We start from the raw sequence: 18,538 nt of genomic DNA on the forward strand, positions 1-18,538 counted from the left end.
GTTAGTTTGGTGGGGAGGTCATGTTGGGTTTGCAAACCTGGGGCTTTATCCTAGATCTGGAACAGTCTTTGGTGGTAGCATTTTTTCCCCCCCATTCAAAACAGAAGGGGCTTTTGTCCTTCCCTTTCTTCCTGCTGCAGGTGCTTACTGCCAGCTGCCAGGTGTGGTAGTGTGGAGCGAGCGGCTTCCTTGAGTTTAAGAAGACAGGTACTGGGCGAGACACTGTAAACGCGAGTTCTGGTACAGAGGACGTGCTCAGAACATGGTCGTCTGGGCACCAGAGACCTCCATCACGTGAACTTTCGTGACGTCTTTCTGAGTGGATCCCTGGCTCTCCTACCTATCAGCTGTGAGGCCCTGAGCAAGTCATTCAGCCTCTTGGTTTCTACATCTGTAAAATGGGGGCAGTACTGGCGCTTACTGCAGAGTGAGTCCTTCTGTCCCTCTGTCCCTCCCTCTCTACCTCCCTTTCTCTTGAGGATGAAATGAGACAATCTCAAGAAGCCCTTAGCAAAGCGCCTGGCTCAGAGTAAGCACTGAGCAAATGCCAGCAGTTATTATTTAGAGGTGACATTTATGTTGGCTCTTAAAGGAGCAGTAGGAATTCAATTAGAATTCTAGTCCTAGGGACAGCTGCAACCTTATGGGCAGTATTTAATATTATTTGAATCTTTTGAGTAAAGGGAGGAGTAGATAATCCTGGGCATTAAGGAGACCCAGGCCAGCTTGTTATGACACACGGCCCCTCAGGGTCAAGGCTCTGAGCTCGGGCTGTGAGTGAGAGCAGGCCAGAGGATGCACGACACCTTTGCTGTCCCTCTGCAGGACATCTCGAAGGCAGGGAGAAAGGCAAAGGTGGCAGAGACATGCCATGTCATGAACCTTCGCCACTGCTTCCTGCCTCGTTCAGGAGACAGCCGGGGGCAGTTAGCTGGTAGACTGGCATTGTAACCTCTGGGACTCAGTGACAGCTCAGAGGATTGTACCATATTGTTGCTTTTGTTTAATTTAGTTTTTGGAAGATTGAATGGAAGCCTTCCTGGCAGGTGTGTTGGTCCATCCTCACTTGCAATGGACTCTGTAATAGGGGCCGGAAGATACAGGATCTGAGTGGGCCCTGATCTGGATATTCTAGGATGGTTACAGCTGGTATCTCTTATGGCCCATCAAGGATGGTTCTATAAAAAAATCATTCTGTGCTTTTGACATCACACCCCTGTCACAAGGCTGAGCTGGATCAAGGAAAAGTCTAAAAGTGTGAGAAATGAGACTAAAATACTTCCTAGGTGGGTAGGTCACCTGCCTCATCATAATGCAAGGACTGAATGAAAAAGAAAGAAAGAAAAGAAACGAAAAGGAAAAAAATAAAACTTGATCTGGTGGATACCTTGGACAGAAGAAAAAAAAAAGACTAAAGACAGTAGACTTCCTAAAGCTTTGCTAAGAGCAAGATGCTGAATCACAGGCACCAGGAAAGCTGGGCTGCAGGAACACTTCAGGAAGCATCCAGATTTGCTCTGAAGAAGTGCCACAAACAAAGAGCAGCACACTGGAAAATGGTCAGCTGACACTGGCTTTTGGTCTTTACCTTAAAGCCTAAAGGTCTGCTGAAGGGCAAGAAGCTTAGAAGGATAGCTCTGGAAGCTCTTAGCGGGAGGACGAACCTCACGCTTCTGGACGACAGACACTGGTGGTGGAAAAGAAGCAAACACATAAACACACGACTCTGGACAGCAGGGGAAGGGTGTGGTCCTGAGCTCCCTAATGTAAACATAAAGCCAAAGCCTTCAACCCAAGCAGATGAGGCTACTGAGGGCGTCACACGAGAAGAGTTTCCCACAACCCTGTCCTCTCCTTGGTCCCTTACCCAAATAGGTGCCCTGCTCTGTGGAGTCTGCATCCCAAATATCTTCTGCACTCTCCCCTGCCCCCCCCCAATCCTCTAGTCTCCTCCCTCCCAAGTTGGGTTTCTCTTGTTTGGGCTTCTGGAAAAGCCTCCTACTGCACTTTATCTGCCTTTACTCCACGGACAGGTGTATCCATTGCATTACCAAGCTTCTGATATCTACAGAACCGAGAATAAAGAGCAGGTTTCTCTACGTCGCCACCTGAAATCAGAGCACCGGTGACCTTGTCAGGCATATATTTCCCTAAAGAGATAGATATTTTTTTAAAAAAAGATTTATTTATTATGTATACAACATTCCTTCCATGTCTGCCTGCATGTCAGAAGAGGGCGCCAGATCTCATTACAGATGGTTGTGAGCCACCATGTGGTTGCTGGGAATTGAACTCTGGACCTCTGGAAGAACAGTCAGTGCTCTTATCCTCTGAGCCATCTCTCCAGCCCAGAGATAGATATTTTTAACGGCACACTGTGACTCTTGTCCTATGAGCTGCTCACTCTTTCCCAAGCTCGCTACCCACTTTACTTCTCCATTGTATCGTCCGCGTCACACCCGCTTCAAGTCTCTCTCTGCCTGATGAATTTTAAACTCTTCTTCAAAGCCCAGTCCAAGTTGCCATCTCTATGACCTCATCTTCTCCAGGAGAGGTACTGCACTTTTGGGGCTAGCACAGTGCCTGCCAATATTTGTTGAATGACCGGATAAGCTTGTTTTTAGGAATTCTTACACTGTTTTTCAGACTCTAGTTGGCTGCAATGATGCATTAGCTTTTCCTCCACTGGGCTAAACGATCCCTAGCAACACACACTCTGCCTTGATGTCCCCCTGCAGAGCCCGCACCTTGCTCATAGTTAGGGGTTCCTAAGTTATATCACACCTTATTTAAAATGGGATCAACGCACTCTGACACATATTTTATATGTTCTAGGTTACTTATGTAAACAAATACAATAACGGGGCATTAATGACATCTGTGAGCAAGTTGATTTTAAAGGTCTACCCCTCACTTCTGGTACATTGTGTTTCTCCATATATTACCACTTCTCTAGCAATCAGACCTTCAGAATAGTTGCTTCTTTAACTACCTGAAGGAAGACTGTGATGTCTGAGGAGCCTCAGCAATAGGCTCTTCCCCATACCTCACGTGACACAGAAGGCCTCAAGTGAGGGCCTCAAGCAAGAGCCCCTGTTCCCCTCAGCCCCAGGAATAAAATGGTTCATCTTTCAGTGGCAACAGGATTTTGCAGAAGCGACGACAGGCAGCAGAGTGCTTAGCCAGCAACCGTGCCTGGGGATTCCTCTCTTCACTTCCCTAGCTCAGTCGAAGCAAGATAAAAGTCAAGAGACACTCACAAAATCCTGGGTGCTCTCGTTTAGCTACAACCCTCTGAATGTGGTCCACACATGTAAGATGAGCAATTACATTTCAGGGAATCAGGCTGGGTTGCTGTTGAACAAATCATCAGACTTTCTTTTTTCACCAAAAGGCCGCATATGGCATCAAGCCTTCCTACTGAGCTGCGGGAGCCTGTGCGCATGTGTGTGCATATGTGTGCATGTGTGTACATGTGTGTGCATGTGTGTGCATGCACTCCCTTCTCTGTAATCTTCAGGGGCCAATGATTCGGTGTGAGATGCTGTTGTCTACTTCTTCCCATCAGGTCTATATTTCAGTGGAACGTGTTCTTCATTGCTGGAGACTACATTCTGTGTAGTCCGGCTCTCTCTGAAATGACACATGTTTCTGCTTTATTTTTCAACTGGATTGACCCAGGTTCTGGGAACAGCATGCATTTCTTCTGAGCATTCTTTGGTGATTAGATGACTCTGGGTCATGACTATCTTGCCATCTCATAGTTGATTAGCTTAGTGTTTTCAGTGTTAATAATTAGGACAATTAGCACAATGAGGGGCTTTGGACTGATTTATTCTCTTGAGGTCATGTGTCCTGGTTCTGCCAGGGTTCAACTGATGCCCATGCTTTCACTGCCTAGTCAAGCATTTCTGGAGTTAATTTTCATTAAAATACCTGATACTAATGACAAGTGACTATTTCTGTCCCTGTTTGCAATGTCACATTAATGTTCCTTTGTTTGTCTCTCACTAAAACACACAGAGATGGTGCAGAAAGCTTTCCAGTAACAGATCATTCTCTAACTTCAGAGCTGGTCCTTTGTAAGAACCCGTTTACCTCTTAGAATAAAAAGGAAAAAAAAATAAAACTCAAGGACAAGAATTGCTTTTTCCCCCTTTTATGGAAGCCAATTCAGCGAATAGTTGAAATAATAAATAAGCAGATGAATATGCCACATCTGGACTAACAATAATCTGAGAATTCAGGAGGAGACGTTTGACTTGAACCTGACCACAATATATCAGAGAGACCTTTTGTGACCTGGACCCTTGAGTCACATAATCAAAAATGGTGATAATAATGCATAATAATGCCTACCTCAAAGGCTTTTTAATAAGGATGAGATGAGGGTTTTTTTATTTTTTTTTTTTATTTTTTTTTTTGGTTGTTGTTGAAAGCTCCTAGCAGGGCTTGGATGTGGAACACATCTGAGCACATTAGCATATTACTAGCAAACTGAGACCTAATCAAAGGGCCCGCCCTCTAAATGCCCATGTAAATCTAAGGCAAGAATTTAATAGATTTCTTTTATGTCCTCTGCCATGCCATTTGTACCAAAAAAGGACTATAAAATGTAGTGGTTTAGGAACGGTAGAGACTATCTAGTTTAAACTTTCCTACTTTCAAGGTGACATGGCTAATGATTGCACAGGCTGGCTTCCCTTGCATCTGCATACAGCACTGTCAGGTATACTGAGATGCGTTGAGGTGGTGTCCCTCCTTGAGAGTCTAGGGTGCGCGTGATGATAGTCGCCCATTGCAGATCCTTAAAGATCTTTAACTTTTGCTTATGCTTCCCATGATGAAAGGAACACATGCTTGTTTAAGTAAAACTAGAAGGAAAGTCTAAGAAAGAAAATGGAAATTGCCTGCAGTGATAGTATTTTTTTTTTAAGCATTCCGGAATGCTTAATGAAACTGAGGGGATTGCATGTATATTTTGTGTTTGAGTCTTTTTCCTTTTTGACATTATTTCCTGTGCCATTAAATGGTTCTTGGAAATAGGATTCTGACAGCTGCATGACATGTCTTTATGTGGATGCACCACAGCTCAGGCAGCACAATGACATACACTTACAAGTCAGCTGGTGTGGAACTTTGGCTCTAACTCCTTTTCTGTGCGATGCTATGAAACCAGCTGCTTAAGCTTCGGACCGCCCACCTGCAGAACACCGGGGGATGCTCAATGAATGTGACGTCTTCCAAGGCAGAGTCACATAGGAGACAACGTGTGTAGCACTGTGTGTGCACACTGCAAGCATTCAGCAAATGGTTGCTGTCGAGCACTATAATTTTACTATATTACGGTTACCGGATATTTAGGTTGTTTCTGATTACTAATTACCACGTGAAACAGCATCCCCCCCACCAACCGGAAGAATCTACCTGAAAATACATATGTGTGTATGAATAAGCCTCTTCCCAGTGAACATGGGTTGTGGCAGGGTGAAGTTCAGAGCCTGCGCAACTAAATACCTAGTGCCGTCTACCCACTCATGTGCCTATTGATGTGTACCCTAAAACTTCTCTGAGAACACGAGACTCTTCTGAATCCTCACTTACAGGACAAAAGCGAGCATCTATAACATGGGAAACGATCCTGACATAGTTTCTCTTCTTACAGTTTTGCTGATGCTGTTGATCCTGTCAGGAATATCCTCAACTACCTCCCAAGGAGAATATCTTCTACCAACTCAGACTGTGTATCCCTTCCTTCAGGAAGCTTTCTCCTGATATTTTTCTCCTCTATTCCTGGATATGCATTTGAGTTCTCTATCATGGTGGGTACCATATTCCCTTGATGCTGTGGACTCTGCACTCTCTGAGAACAGAAACTTTATCCTACTGATGGCATTTGAGGAGAAAAGGCGCACCAGGAAGTAAAAAGGAGCTAAGTCACTTGTTCAAGGAGATAAACAGATTAAGAGATGTAATAAAGGGAGTAGTGACCTCAGGGCAAGATCCCACCCATCCAAGTTTTCACTTTGTAAAAAGGAATTAAAGACAAATTTAGAGCTAGGTGTGGTGAGGCACATCCTTAATTCCAGCAGTGGTGAGGCAGAGCCTGGTGGATCTCTGAGTTTGAGGCCAGCTTGCTTGGTCTACAGAGCAAATTTCAGAATAGGCAAGCTTAGGCAGTGAAGGAAACCATCAAACCCAGAAAGCTGGTGGGGAGATGTAATTGAACCAGGGGACCAGTAAGCAGCAGAGCTTGGCAGCTTCGGCCACATAATTATGGCTTTAAGGACAGAAGAAGGGGGCTATGGAATTTACCTCCTTGACTAAGGAAAGTCTCTGAGGCCAGGCAGGAGTGTTTCTGAATGGAGGCCCCGAGAGGCCATTTCATGAAACTGTGAAGTTAAAGCCTGGGTTGCCTTGGAGACCCCAAGATGTTGGAGATGCTAGAGCCATGGTATACCTGCCAAGGAAAGTTTCTAAACAGCCCAAGAGAGAGAAGTATGTTACAGTCAACAAAGTTAAAAATGAGTTACTGTTCTGAAGAGTATTTTGACATCAGACATGGAGATGTCAAGTTTGGAGTTTGCCCATCTGATTTTTGGTCTTGCTTTGGTCCAGCATTTCCTTATTATGCTCTCTTCCTCCAGTTTGGAAGGTAATGCCTATCTTGTGCCATTATATAGCGTTAAGTATGTGATCTGTTTTTGATTTTGATTTTTACAAGGGATTATGGTTAAGAGATTTCATGAATCTACCTGCATGCTACGATACCCCACCATAATGATAATGAACTAAACCTTTGAACTGTAAGCTGCCCCATTAAATGTTTTACTTTATAAGAGTTGACATGGTCATGGTGTCTATTCATAGCAATAGAAACCCTAACTAAGACACCCCATTCACTCTCCCTCCTCTCTTTCTTTTCAGAAAAAGGAGGGCCTCGTGGATATCAGCCAGCCATGGTATAACAAGCTGCAGTGAAACTAGGCATCTTCTCTTTTATTAAGGCTGGACAAGGCATCCAGTAGAAGGAAAGGGTCCCGAAAGCAGTCAACAGGGTTACAGGCAGCTCCTGTTCCAACTGTTAAGGAATCCCACAAGAAGACCAAGTTACACAACTGTAACATATATGCAGAGGGCCTAGGTCAGTCATGCAGGCTCCCTGGTTGTTGATTTAGTCTCTGTGAGCCTCTATGAACCCAGGTTAATTGGTGCTATGGGTTTTCTTGCGGTACCCTTAACCCCACTTGGCTTTTTTGTTTTTTTGAGACAGATTCTCACATAGCCCAAGCTGGTCTTGAACTGGCTTTGTAGCTAAGGACAACCTTGAATTTCTTTATCTTTCTGTCTCTTCCATACACATTTTCCTGGCATGCTTTCTGATACTAGTATATGTTCACATAAATTATTAAATCCTTAAATTTACAAGCAAATTTTGGGGCATCTTTAAAAAAATATTTCTTTAGGATAGTTTTGAAAAAGCTGAATTACTATGTCCAAAAACAATGAACTTTTTGCAGTTCTTTTAATGCATTCTTGGTCAGATATGTTACCAACATTTTTCAAGACATTCATTTGAAAAACAACCATTGTTTTCATGTCTATTAATGTTTGCCATTTGTGTGTAGGGAAAATAGCTAAAGAAGCCAACGTTTGAACCACAAAGTCGGCTGTACATATGTACATAAATTCTCAGTGCCTGACTTGGTTGAAGCACACAGAAGTAGCGTCACTTGGAGTGACGAGTAGAGAGGGGACCTAAGAATGTTGCTCGCCCAACAGTCCGTGTCACCAGATAGTTGGAGATATAAACTGCCAAAGAATAGTGACTTTAGCCACTGCCCATCAATGCCATTTCTCTGAGTCCATTTTCACATTTGTAAATGGGTTTAACAATACCTCTTAGGGGTCATGAGATGACGGAATGGAATAAAATGGTCTAGCACACATAAAATCCCACTACGTACATTTGTGTGCTTTTATGGGCTGCTAATGAAGAGGGATGGCTGCAGGGAAGTTGGGCCACCTGAGGCAAGGAGACTCGAGTTCCGAGTTTAGCAAACAATGAAATGGACCCTTTTGATTGACTCGACTTTCATAGAGTCTCATCATGTCCATACACAAACTATTAGGGTAGACGCAGACAATCCCATCTTATCACGTGGGAAGAAAAGAATCATAACTATAAAAACCCTCGCATTTGGAGGAGCAGCTGATAGATGGAAAGATCTTTCAGATATTTTAGGATCTGATGCTCAAACCTATCGTTTTCACTACTCACACAGATGTCGAAGGAGCGGTAGGCTGTCTTACCATCCAGTTTTTGTATGGCTAGCTTTATATCCGAAATAACAACATATACATTGTATTTATCTAAACATTGTCTGGCCCATTAGTTTTAGCCTCTTATTGGCTAATTTTTACATCTTGATTTAATCCATATTTAGTCATTTGTGTAGCACCATGAGGTGGTGGCTCATTAGGAGAAATCTTAACCTGTGTCTGTCTCGGAGAGGAGAGGCATGGCGATTGTCTGAGGCGTTTGTCTTATTGTTTTTTTTTTTTTTTTTTTTTTTTTTTTTTTTTTTTTTAGCATTTTGTTTTGTTTACTCTGTCTACCTAATTTTTTGTCCTATCAACGGGCCAAGGCAGTTTCTTTATTAACCAATGAAAGTAAAACATAGACAGATGACTCTCCTCCATCACACAGACATGACTTAAAAAAAAATCAGAATCTAGGACTAGGGAGATGGCTCAGTGGGTAAGGCGCCTGCTGTGCACACACACAGGCCTGCCCTTAAGAGGCCGAGGGAAAAGGATCACTGTGTGTTTGAGGCCAGCCTGGGCTGGAGTGAGAATCTTCATAAAGGGAAAACCCTCAACATTTCTAGGCTGGAAATCTCTCCTGATTTGATTCACATATCAACGGATTAGGAGACTCAGGCTCAGTAACCTTGTCTCTCCTGATTTGATTCACATATCAACGGATTAGGAGACTCAGGCTCAGTAACCTTGCTGTTCTCAACCGCCACAGGTCCACCGTGTTCTTCCTGTTCTCTCCCTGCCTCACCAAGCCAAACACTCAGGGCCATTATCAGCTCTTCTTCCAGTCCTCAGGGCAGCCTCTAACTAGGCACCAAATTCTGTTCTAACGCCTCAGCATTGCTTACTCTCATCGCGTCTCCATACACACGCTGCTGCCCAGGGTCAGTCCCTTCTCATTCTGTGCCTAGATTTCTGCGGTGACCTCCCAGCTGGCACCCTCGGTCCTGGTTTTGCTTTCTCCACTCCATCACTCCCACCCCTGTCACAAGCCTGTATGCCATCAGTCTGGATGGAAAGGGGCAGTAAATGGCAATAGATATCAGTGTCCTCAAACGATGTTCTCTAAAAAAAAAAAAAAAATATGATGTCATAGGTTAAGACATAATCAGTTAAACATAGTTCTCCTCGAGACAGGTTGACTGTTTGGCACGAGAATCAGATGAAATATAACAAATGGATATATCAGTCCCCTTGAAATAAGGCTCAGGGAGAAGTGACATTGATTGGACGGCGCAGAGACGATACCGCGGCCGTGCTGGAAGGGGGGGCGTATCAAAAATGATGCTCCTGCGTCTCCCGGTCTTGGGTCCATGCCCGTGAGAGACTACTTAGCAAGGTTCATTTACTACAGCTTGGCAATCAGCAGCCAATGCCACAGTCAACAGAGACAAACTTTCTTACCCCACAGATGGCGAATGCATTGTTCAAGCAGCTGAAGGTGTCCTCCTTAGTTTTATGGCCACAATGAACCCCATAACGTGAGGGGCTCTAAGTCAGGGCATTCAAGTCTTCGACACATATACTGCTTGAGGGATAAGGAGGACCAGATGGTTCAAGTTTCACATATTCAGAGAGAATGACAGTTTGACAATTGGAATAAGGTAAGACTAGCAACTGAGAATAGTCAAGACCTGGCATTTTAGGTTAGCAATTCTCAAACCATCTGTGGTAAATACCAGTTTGAGAAAGACAGTTAAATAATTTTAGACTAGTATTTTTTTTGTAAAACACACTAAAACTTAAACTAGATTAATGAGCCACAAAAGAAATACAAAACATAAAATCTATTTTTAATGATGGGATTATATAGACACATAATTACTGTACGAAATTGCAATTAAAATATCTCCATTCTTACTCTTAATTTTCACATCCATCTCATTACAAACCAGCAAAAACCAGTCCAGAGACTGGCAATGTTCCATGCAGATACTGTTTTAAAGAGTTCACCCAAGATAAATGGGAAATTGAGCCAGGGAGACGGCTCAGTGGGTAAAATGCTTTCTGGGCAAGCATGAGCACCTGAATTTGGATCCCCAGCACCTGGGTAAAAATCCAGGAGCAGCCGCATGTGATTGTAATCCCAGAGGGGGGAAGGCAGAATTGGTAGATTCCTGAGGTTCAGTGGTCAGCCAGCTTACCTGAATCAGTGAACTCCATTGTAATGAGATCCTTTCTTAAAAACTAAGACAGTGAGAGGTTCTTGAGGTGGTTTAGCAGGCAGAGGGTCTTGCACACAGAGCTAACTATCTTTGTTCTTTTCCTGAATCCTACAGAGTGGCAGGAGAGGGCCGACTCCTGAGAGCTGTCCTCTGGCCTCTTCCCCCTCACACTGTGGCACACATGTGCCTACGCTTTAGTGCACACATATACACAAAAATATAAGGTACAGAGTGATCAAAGAAGACACCTAGCATTGAACAGGCATCCACATGAAAGCACACACACACACACACACACACACACACACACACACACACCACTGTAAGAAAGTCTTCTAACAAAATACACTGTTTACAACACACCAATGTGTTAATTGATGGTAATGTGGCAGTCATTAAAGACTGAAGCATTTGGCTCTCTGTAGCCTGGAAAATGTCCATCACTAGTCAGGCCAACTGACAGGGATAAGAAAATTGCCATAAAACTGGCAAGCCACTACAGGAACTTGTTGCACAGATTTAAATAAAACTTTATCAGAGAACAAATATTATATGTATGTACATACATATATGCTATGATTGTACATCACTACAGCTTTTGGGGATGGACTTTCCAGTCCATCAGTCATCCATGAAGAATGGTTGATCCATCCCCACTAGATCTCAGTCAGTCAATTGCCATGATAGCTCATTTGATAGGCTAACAGACAGGGGTTGAATCACTGGTGAGGTGGCAGGTTCATTCAGCATCTGTTAGACCATGAATACCCATCAAATAGAAGCCCTCCTGCTTCCAATAGATTGACAGCTGTCTAGGAGAAGACATGCAATCTGTGCTTGAACTGTAGAAGGAAGACCTGAGGATCAGCCCCTCAAATCTACTTTTTTTTTTTTTTTTTTTTTTTTTTTTTTTTTTTTTTGGTAAGAGGGACTGAGAGGTATTGGTGAGGCAGGGATAGCCAAAGGAAAGATTGAGTAGAATTCATGGCTTCTTTTAAAGTCTTGTTTACAGATGAAGTGTCCTCACGCTGTGTGTGGCTTTACATACCTTTACAGCGTATGTTTAACATGACTCTCATGAGCTGGGTCTCATAGCCAAAAGGGAAATGGTAGCGGCAACTTAAACAATCAGAAATGGATGCGCTGCATGGGGAAATTGCCGTATGGATTAAACCACGATTTGAGTGGACTGAGAGAAAGAGATGGAAGGATAGAAAACTCATGTGCGGGGAGGAGGGGAGGATTTCAAGGAGTGAAAAGTAGAAACACGGGAGGGGAGCTCAGGTGTACGGACACACCCTGGGCATGCTCTTGGCATTCAGGTGGAGTTGGCACTGCCTACCCCTGTGCTTGCAGTCTGTCAGGGCAGACCTGGATACAAATGATGAAAAGAGGAACGGAGAGAAACTCGAACTTGAACAAGGCAGAGGTGGTTCTCAGATGAGAAGGCAGTTAACTCTATCAGGGAGACTTGAAAGAAATATAAAAACTTATGAAACAATCTGGGTGGGTGAATATACCTTCAAGATCATTTCTAGGAGGTGCTAAAGGGAAAACCCATGTCTAGTTCACCTCAAGTTTAAACCAAGGGCTTCTTGCATGCTGGGCAAGCACACTACTAACTGAAACACACCCATGGGCCCATCTTGTAGGGTTTTATTTTTTATAGGGTTCTTTGATGCATTTTAATGATTTGCCTTTTTTCTTTTGTTTCTTTGTGTCACATCTAGGGAACCATTGGTTAACCCAGACCCTGGATTTTTAAAAATAATTTTTTAGAATTTATTTTACATATCAGTCAATTTCCCTTCCCTCCTCTCCTCCTGTCTCTTCCCCACCTCCTTTCTACTCCTCCCATCTACTCCTCAGACAGGGTAAGGCCTCCCGTGGGAGTCAACAAAGCATGGCATATCAGGTTGAGGCAGGACCAAGTTCCTCCCCGCTGCATCAAGGCTGAGTGAGCCATCCCACCATAAGGAATAAGTTCCAAAAAGCCAATTCATGCACCAGGGATGGATCCTGGTCTCAATGCTAGGGGTCCCACACACAGACCAAGCTACACAACTGTCACCCACAGGCAGAGGGCCTAGTAGACCCTGGATTTTTGGGATACACACACACACACACACACACGCATGCATGTCCGTGTGCATGCACAAGTACACACACACACTTTCGGTAAAGGTCTATGGTTCATTTTGAGTCAGTCTAGGTTACTGCATATGGTGTATCTTTTGCATAAGAATATCCAAATGTCTTAACCTCATTGGTTGACTAGACTATTTTTCCCTCACTGAGTCATTATAGCACCCCTTTGAAAAGAAATTCACTATAATATAAAGGTATATTTCATCCTGCACTCTTGTTTCTATTCCATTGAGCTGGGCTTGTCTACCCTTGTATCTTTTCCACACTGCCTTGATTACCTGGGTGGTTTTGTAGCAGTTATGAAGTTGCAAACTGTGAATTCCCTGCCTTTTCTTTCTTTCTTCTTCTTTTTTTTTCCCTGCTATTTTGGTATTCTTGTGTGCCCGTGTACATATTAGGGCCAGCTAATCCGTTTCTGGAAACAAGCAGCTGACTTTGTGTGGGGTAACTCTGTTTGGGAAGTAGTACTCCTTGACAGTACCACGTCTTTCTGGTCATATCCACAAGGTGTCTTTTTGCTTATTTAGGTCGCGAATGCCTTTGGAAAAAATTTCCAGTTATAAGTCTTAAATTTTTTGTTAAATTTATTTCTAACTATTTTATTTTTAACACTATTATAAAAGTGGAATTGTTTCCTTTGCTGCATTTTTGGGTTTTCATTGCTGGTACATAGAGACACACTTGATATTTGCATATTGAGTTTGTATCCTATAACATGATTGAACCCACTCACTGGCTCTAACAATTGTTTCTTTTAAAAATGTGTTATTAGCATATAATTATTATGCATAATAAAGGGTCTCATCATGACCATTTCTTTCTTGTATGTAATGCATTTTGACCATACGCACCTCCTGCTACTTTCTTGTTCTCCTTCCCCTCCAACTGAATCCTTTCCTCTTAATTGTTACTCCTTAAGGGTACCTAAGGATTTTCTATAGACAATCACATGTTACCTATAAAGAGATAAATCTACTTTTTCCTTTCTTATCTGTATGCTTTGTGTTTCTTTTTTGTCCTGTTTCCCTGGCTAGCCCTCCAACACGATACTGAATAGATGCAGCGAGAGACTTCTCCCATCTTCCTCTTGACCCTCAGTCTCCCAGATCCAAATACCTGCTTTGTAATTTTTGTAGATGCCTTGTGTTAGGGTGAAGATATTTTTGTGCTTGTGGTTTGTTGACAGGTTTAATTAAGTAACCTTAAAAAGTGTCGGCTTTATTCATTGCTTTCCAACTACTTGTCTGGGTTTGCATTAAAAAACTGCATTGGTTAAGCCCAACTTTCTCGGAAGACCGGATTATATACTCAATGACACTGTGGACAGGCAAAGAGGAAAAAGAGCATGTTGCTAATCATCCTTAATTTGTTGGTTTCATTTAACAAAATACAAAAAAAGAAAGAAAGGAAGAAAGAAAGAAGTCCAAGAAAAACCACACAGTTTTGTAAAGGGGAATGGAAAATTCAACTATTTCCAATTTACAAATATCAGAAGATACAGTTGGAAGATTTTTTTTTAATTCTTTTTTTTTCAGGGGAGAGCACAAATGCAGAACCCCATTACCACAAATTATGCAGTGAAATTTCCCGCATTTGGGGAAATTGCAGGGGTCAGCACATTCGGAGTGCAGTGGGTTAGTCTCGCCCTGGGAAAACCACCTTTGTGGTACATCCCCTGCCAGGTCAGTACTGGGAGATACTTTTACTAATATGGCTGACATATATCTATATATCTATATCTATTTGTATAAGTTAAGCTCAGACCCCAAACCTAATCAAGGTCACAACCGTCACTCCTTAGGCTGAGACTCCGAATTGATTTGGTTGTGCTCCGTAAGTGTTTTCAGATGGGCAAGATGATGGCGGTGGGATGGGGTGGAGGAAGTGATGGTTAAGTCATGAGATGCTCTGTAAACTTGTGTGGGAAGGTATATGTATCACCTCCATCCACATTTCCCTGGTAAAAGGAAGTCTGTAACTATGCTCGGTGCAAATAGCAGCCATTGCTTATAGACGGGAGCTGGAAATCAAGTGAGAATGATTGACATTCATAATCGTCTCTCAGGGCTAGCAAACAATTGGGGCCATTGCTAAATCCACTACCGCCCGCTCTCATGGTGAAATTTGCTTTCTTCTTCTGCATGTAAAGTATTTCCATTTTGCTTTAGAGAAGATCCCGAAGTCTTGTGTAATCTCTTCTCAGACTCCAGATCTGGGTCTCAGGTGGCTCCACCTGATTCAGGCATTTAGGGCTAAGAAACCAAGTTACTTGTGCCCACATGTCCAAAATATGGCAGAAGATGGACCAGCGTGACCACAGTAGACATTACCACTCACAGTGCAGAAGAGTGGAAGTTGTCGCTTGTCTCTGACTCACAGCAGTTCTGAAATCTCTGTGGAAGGAAATAGAACTAGGTCCCAGGGGTGGAGGCTATTTCCTGAGTGGACTCTAATTCCGCCGTCTGGAGAAGCTTCCCAATCATTGCTCGTCACAGCCCGGGAAAAGTTCTGTTTCCTTGTTATCCTCCTTGGCTGCATCTGAAGAATAAATGGTCTCCCTTGTGGCTTGAAACCTAGATATGGTCTTCAAGTCACCGTTGCTTTCCACTGTGACTTAGGAAAACCTCGGGATGTGTGGGAAGGATTATGATCTTATTAATATTAAATCTTCCAGTCCCTGGCCCTGGGCCGTCTTTCCATCCCATTAGCTATTGTTTAACTTCTCCAAAAATGTTTTTCTCATATCACTTCCCTTTCAAAACCATACTTTCCATATCTATTAGGTTCTGTGAAGTCTGCATTCCTCAGTTACTTTTGGAAGCGTGAAGTCATTGGACTGGATTATCAGTCCCTTGAGCGTTCAATTCCATGGAAGAGCCTGTAACACCAGAAACCTGTGTGTTGATCATACCCTCAAATACAAGAACTTTAACGTGCAAGTAAATATGGTCTGCACAACACGGACAAGAGGGCCTGGTCTCTGAAGTGGGGATCGGCCTCTCGGGTCTACTTGTTTTCAGCCAGAGGTTTCCCCCAGGGACATGTGACAACTTTTAGCTGAAAATCCTGTGAGGATATCTTACTAGCATATGGTAGATGGAGGTCAGACAACACAGAACAGGATGCCGTTCTCCCTGTCTCCTCTACTCTGCACAGATGTTATTAGGGCTGAGACTCAGGACCCATATTTCTAATGGTACCATTGAAAGAAAAGTCCCAACAACATTCCTGATGGTTCTCTAAGGGGGAAAGACCCCAATATCACATATTTTCAGGCGAATACCACCAGCCACATATATATTCTACAGTTTTTTTTTTTTTAAAAAAAACTTAAAAGGCCATTTGTTTTGTTTGACTTCAAGGGGTTAAAATTTGTGATTTGAAAGAGCCAACATTTGTTTTGTGATGACATTTTTGTTGTTTATAGGCCACGATACCTCCACCCCATTGTTAAAATTCCTTACAGTGGGGGCCACTGAGATAACTCGGCAGGTTAAGGTGCTTGTCACCCAGCATGGCAGCATGCACTGGATCCCCGGAGCCCACATAGAGGAAATAAAGAGGATCAGCTCTCTAAGTTCGTCATCTGACCTCCACGTGCATACTGCCCACAATTTCCCCCAACGTAATATTTTTAATGATTATTTGGCAATTTCACGTGATGCACACCATTTACGCTCACTTCCCTATCCTCCCAGGTCCACTCCCCTACCCTTGTGACCTCCTCACTCCCCCCAAAAATAAATAAATAAAAGAGAAGGAAAAAAAAAAATAAGCCAAGTCCAATTTGTGTTAAACGTCTCAGCGGCCAGCTTCTTAAAGAAATCGGAATCCTTCCCAAGCCCCAGCCCCAGCCCCAGCAGAAGCCATCAGCTGCGGAGAGCTACACTTTAGCAATCCCTGTCATAGTTTTTTTAAGAGTTCTTGTCAAGGGCTTCCTGTCTGGACTGTTTCTTTTTGGGGGGCAGCTGGAGTGGAGGTGGGGGAGAGAGGTTGTCACGGAAGTCCTTCTGCGTCTCATTCTCAGCTGTGAGTCTGTAGCCATCAATATCACTACTGCAAAAGAAGCTTCCTTGCCCTTGCCCTTCACAGTCATTAGCAGTAGGCGCCATAGACAACCGAGTGGCCTCCAGCAGATGCCCAACCCAAGGATCTTAGCCGCAGCACAGCCCACAGACATCACGGTGGCTGTGGGTGGCAGCACAGGCCATGAAGATCCACATGGCCTCTGGTGGCAAGGTGGCTCCATCAGGCGGAAGCACATCTATTTGGTCGTTGGCAGTATCACAGACTATGAACACCAACATGGTCTCTGGCGGCATGGCAGATCACAGACATCAACACAGCTTCTAGTGGCAGGGGCCACAGGCATCAACTTGGCCTTAGGTGGCACCATAGACCACAGACATCCATATGGACTCTGGGTGTAAACATGGCTTCTGGGGGCAGCATGAACTGTGGAGGACCTTTGAGGAGGCCAGGTCCAGAAAACGAACCATCTCTGGTATCCTGTCGTTGCTCAGAATCAGGGGGATCCTGTGGCTAGGCATCAACTTTTGCGACAGAGTTTGCCAGAGCTCCAGGCTGCTGCACCCCAGCCCACCAGCTCTGCTCAGTAAGGGCACGCTCCCCTGTCCACGACAGCCTTCTCTCACGCCTGTCACCTCTGTCAGCTCACCATCTGCCTCTCTCCACAGCACGTGCTCAGCTCCGTTCCTCCAGCTTTCCCAACTTTCAATCGCCTACTTGTTGAAGTGGCATTGCAAACTGAGGTGTGTCACACAGTATATATACCCCAACAGCTTTACATGCAAATACTCGACGCAGCGAGTCATTGCTCTGGTTCAAGGTTTCTGGTCTCTGAAGCACCATAAACACTGGACCATCCCTGAGACTCGACTTGTATACCCTGCTGTTACCCAGAGGCAGGGCATCCAGGGACAGGATCCTTGTGAGCTCTGGGCTGCCTAAGGGCAGTTCTGTGGCTTGGCAGGTCTCCTCCTCCCAGCAGGGTGGCAGCTACGTTAGCTCCATGTTGTCATGTTCAGTAAAGACATGTTTCTGGGAGAACTCTAGGCTGCCACACACCACCCTGTCCTTGGTGTTTGCCACCCGGAGGCTCACCAGGCACATCAGGTATGAGTATCGTGCATGCAGCCAGCAGTAGGTCCATGCTGCAGGCTAAGTACTGGCCCTATCAGTAAGGCCATGTTCTTTGTCCACTGAGGTTGCTCCCACGTCGCTCCCATACCCTTCGGAAGTGTCTCTAGTTTTGCCATTCTCCACTGTGTGTACGGGGCTCTGCTCAGCCATCTTTCCTTCCAGTTCCGTGAGCCCACTTTTTAGAAGCATCTTCCCATAAGACCTGCCTTTTAAAAGCTGTTCTGGGTACTGCAGGCTCTGTAGACTTCTCCTCCAAAGCATTTCCCCTTGGAGCCTCCATGGGTCTCTCAGGCTCCTCAGAGCTACTCTGAGGTCGTGCAGTGGCTGCCATTGTAAGTCTTAGGCTGTCTCCTACAAGTATAATAAATAAGACCAAAACCAAATAGAATAGAATAAAAATAAAAATATTTATATAATATGTAATATTTAGATTCCTTTCTTTTTTCGTCAAATATTATTTGTCCTACTAAGACACAGTCATGATTTATAAATTGATTTGTTTCCTTTTTAGTTGCTTGTGTGTGCCTTTCTTTTGATTCTTGTAGAAGAGAAAGCAGAGCTGCCGGGAGACCCCGCTCTGGTGCAGGGTGGCCCGCCGTCACTGTGCTGTGGTCACCACCAATCACCTCTCGGGCCTCCTGCTGTCCACAGTACCTGGGGAGGAAAATCTCGAGGTTCACTATTAAAACAGCAGGTGAACTTGACATGACAAGGGTTTCTGGGCACCAGGGGGCTAAGCA

General features: G+C 44.0%; 1 non-coding gene across 1 annotated transcript; it reads right to left on the reverse strand.

The window, feature by feature from the left end:
• Nucleotides 1-14,167: 14,167 nt before the first annotated feature.
• On the reverse strand, nt 14,168-14,325 carry LOC119802400. Its single transcript, XR_005283413.1, has one exon. It is a non-coding gene; the product is annotated as a U1 spliceosomal RNA (small nuclear RNA).
• Between the last annotated feature and the right edge of the window lie 4,213 nt (nt 14,326-18,538).

The sequence above is a fragment of the Arvicola amphibius genome, chromosome 15 (genome assembly GCF_903992535.2).
Source record: "Arvicola amphibius chromosome 15, mArvAmp1.2, whole genome shotgun sequence".
Taxonomy (NCBI): domain Eukaryota; kingdom Metazoa; phylum Chordata; class Mammalia; order Rodentia; family Cricetidae; genus Arvicola; species Arvicola amphibius.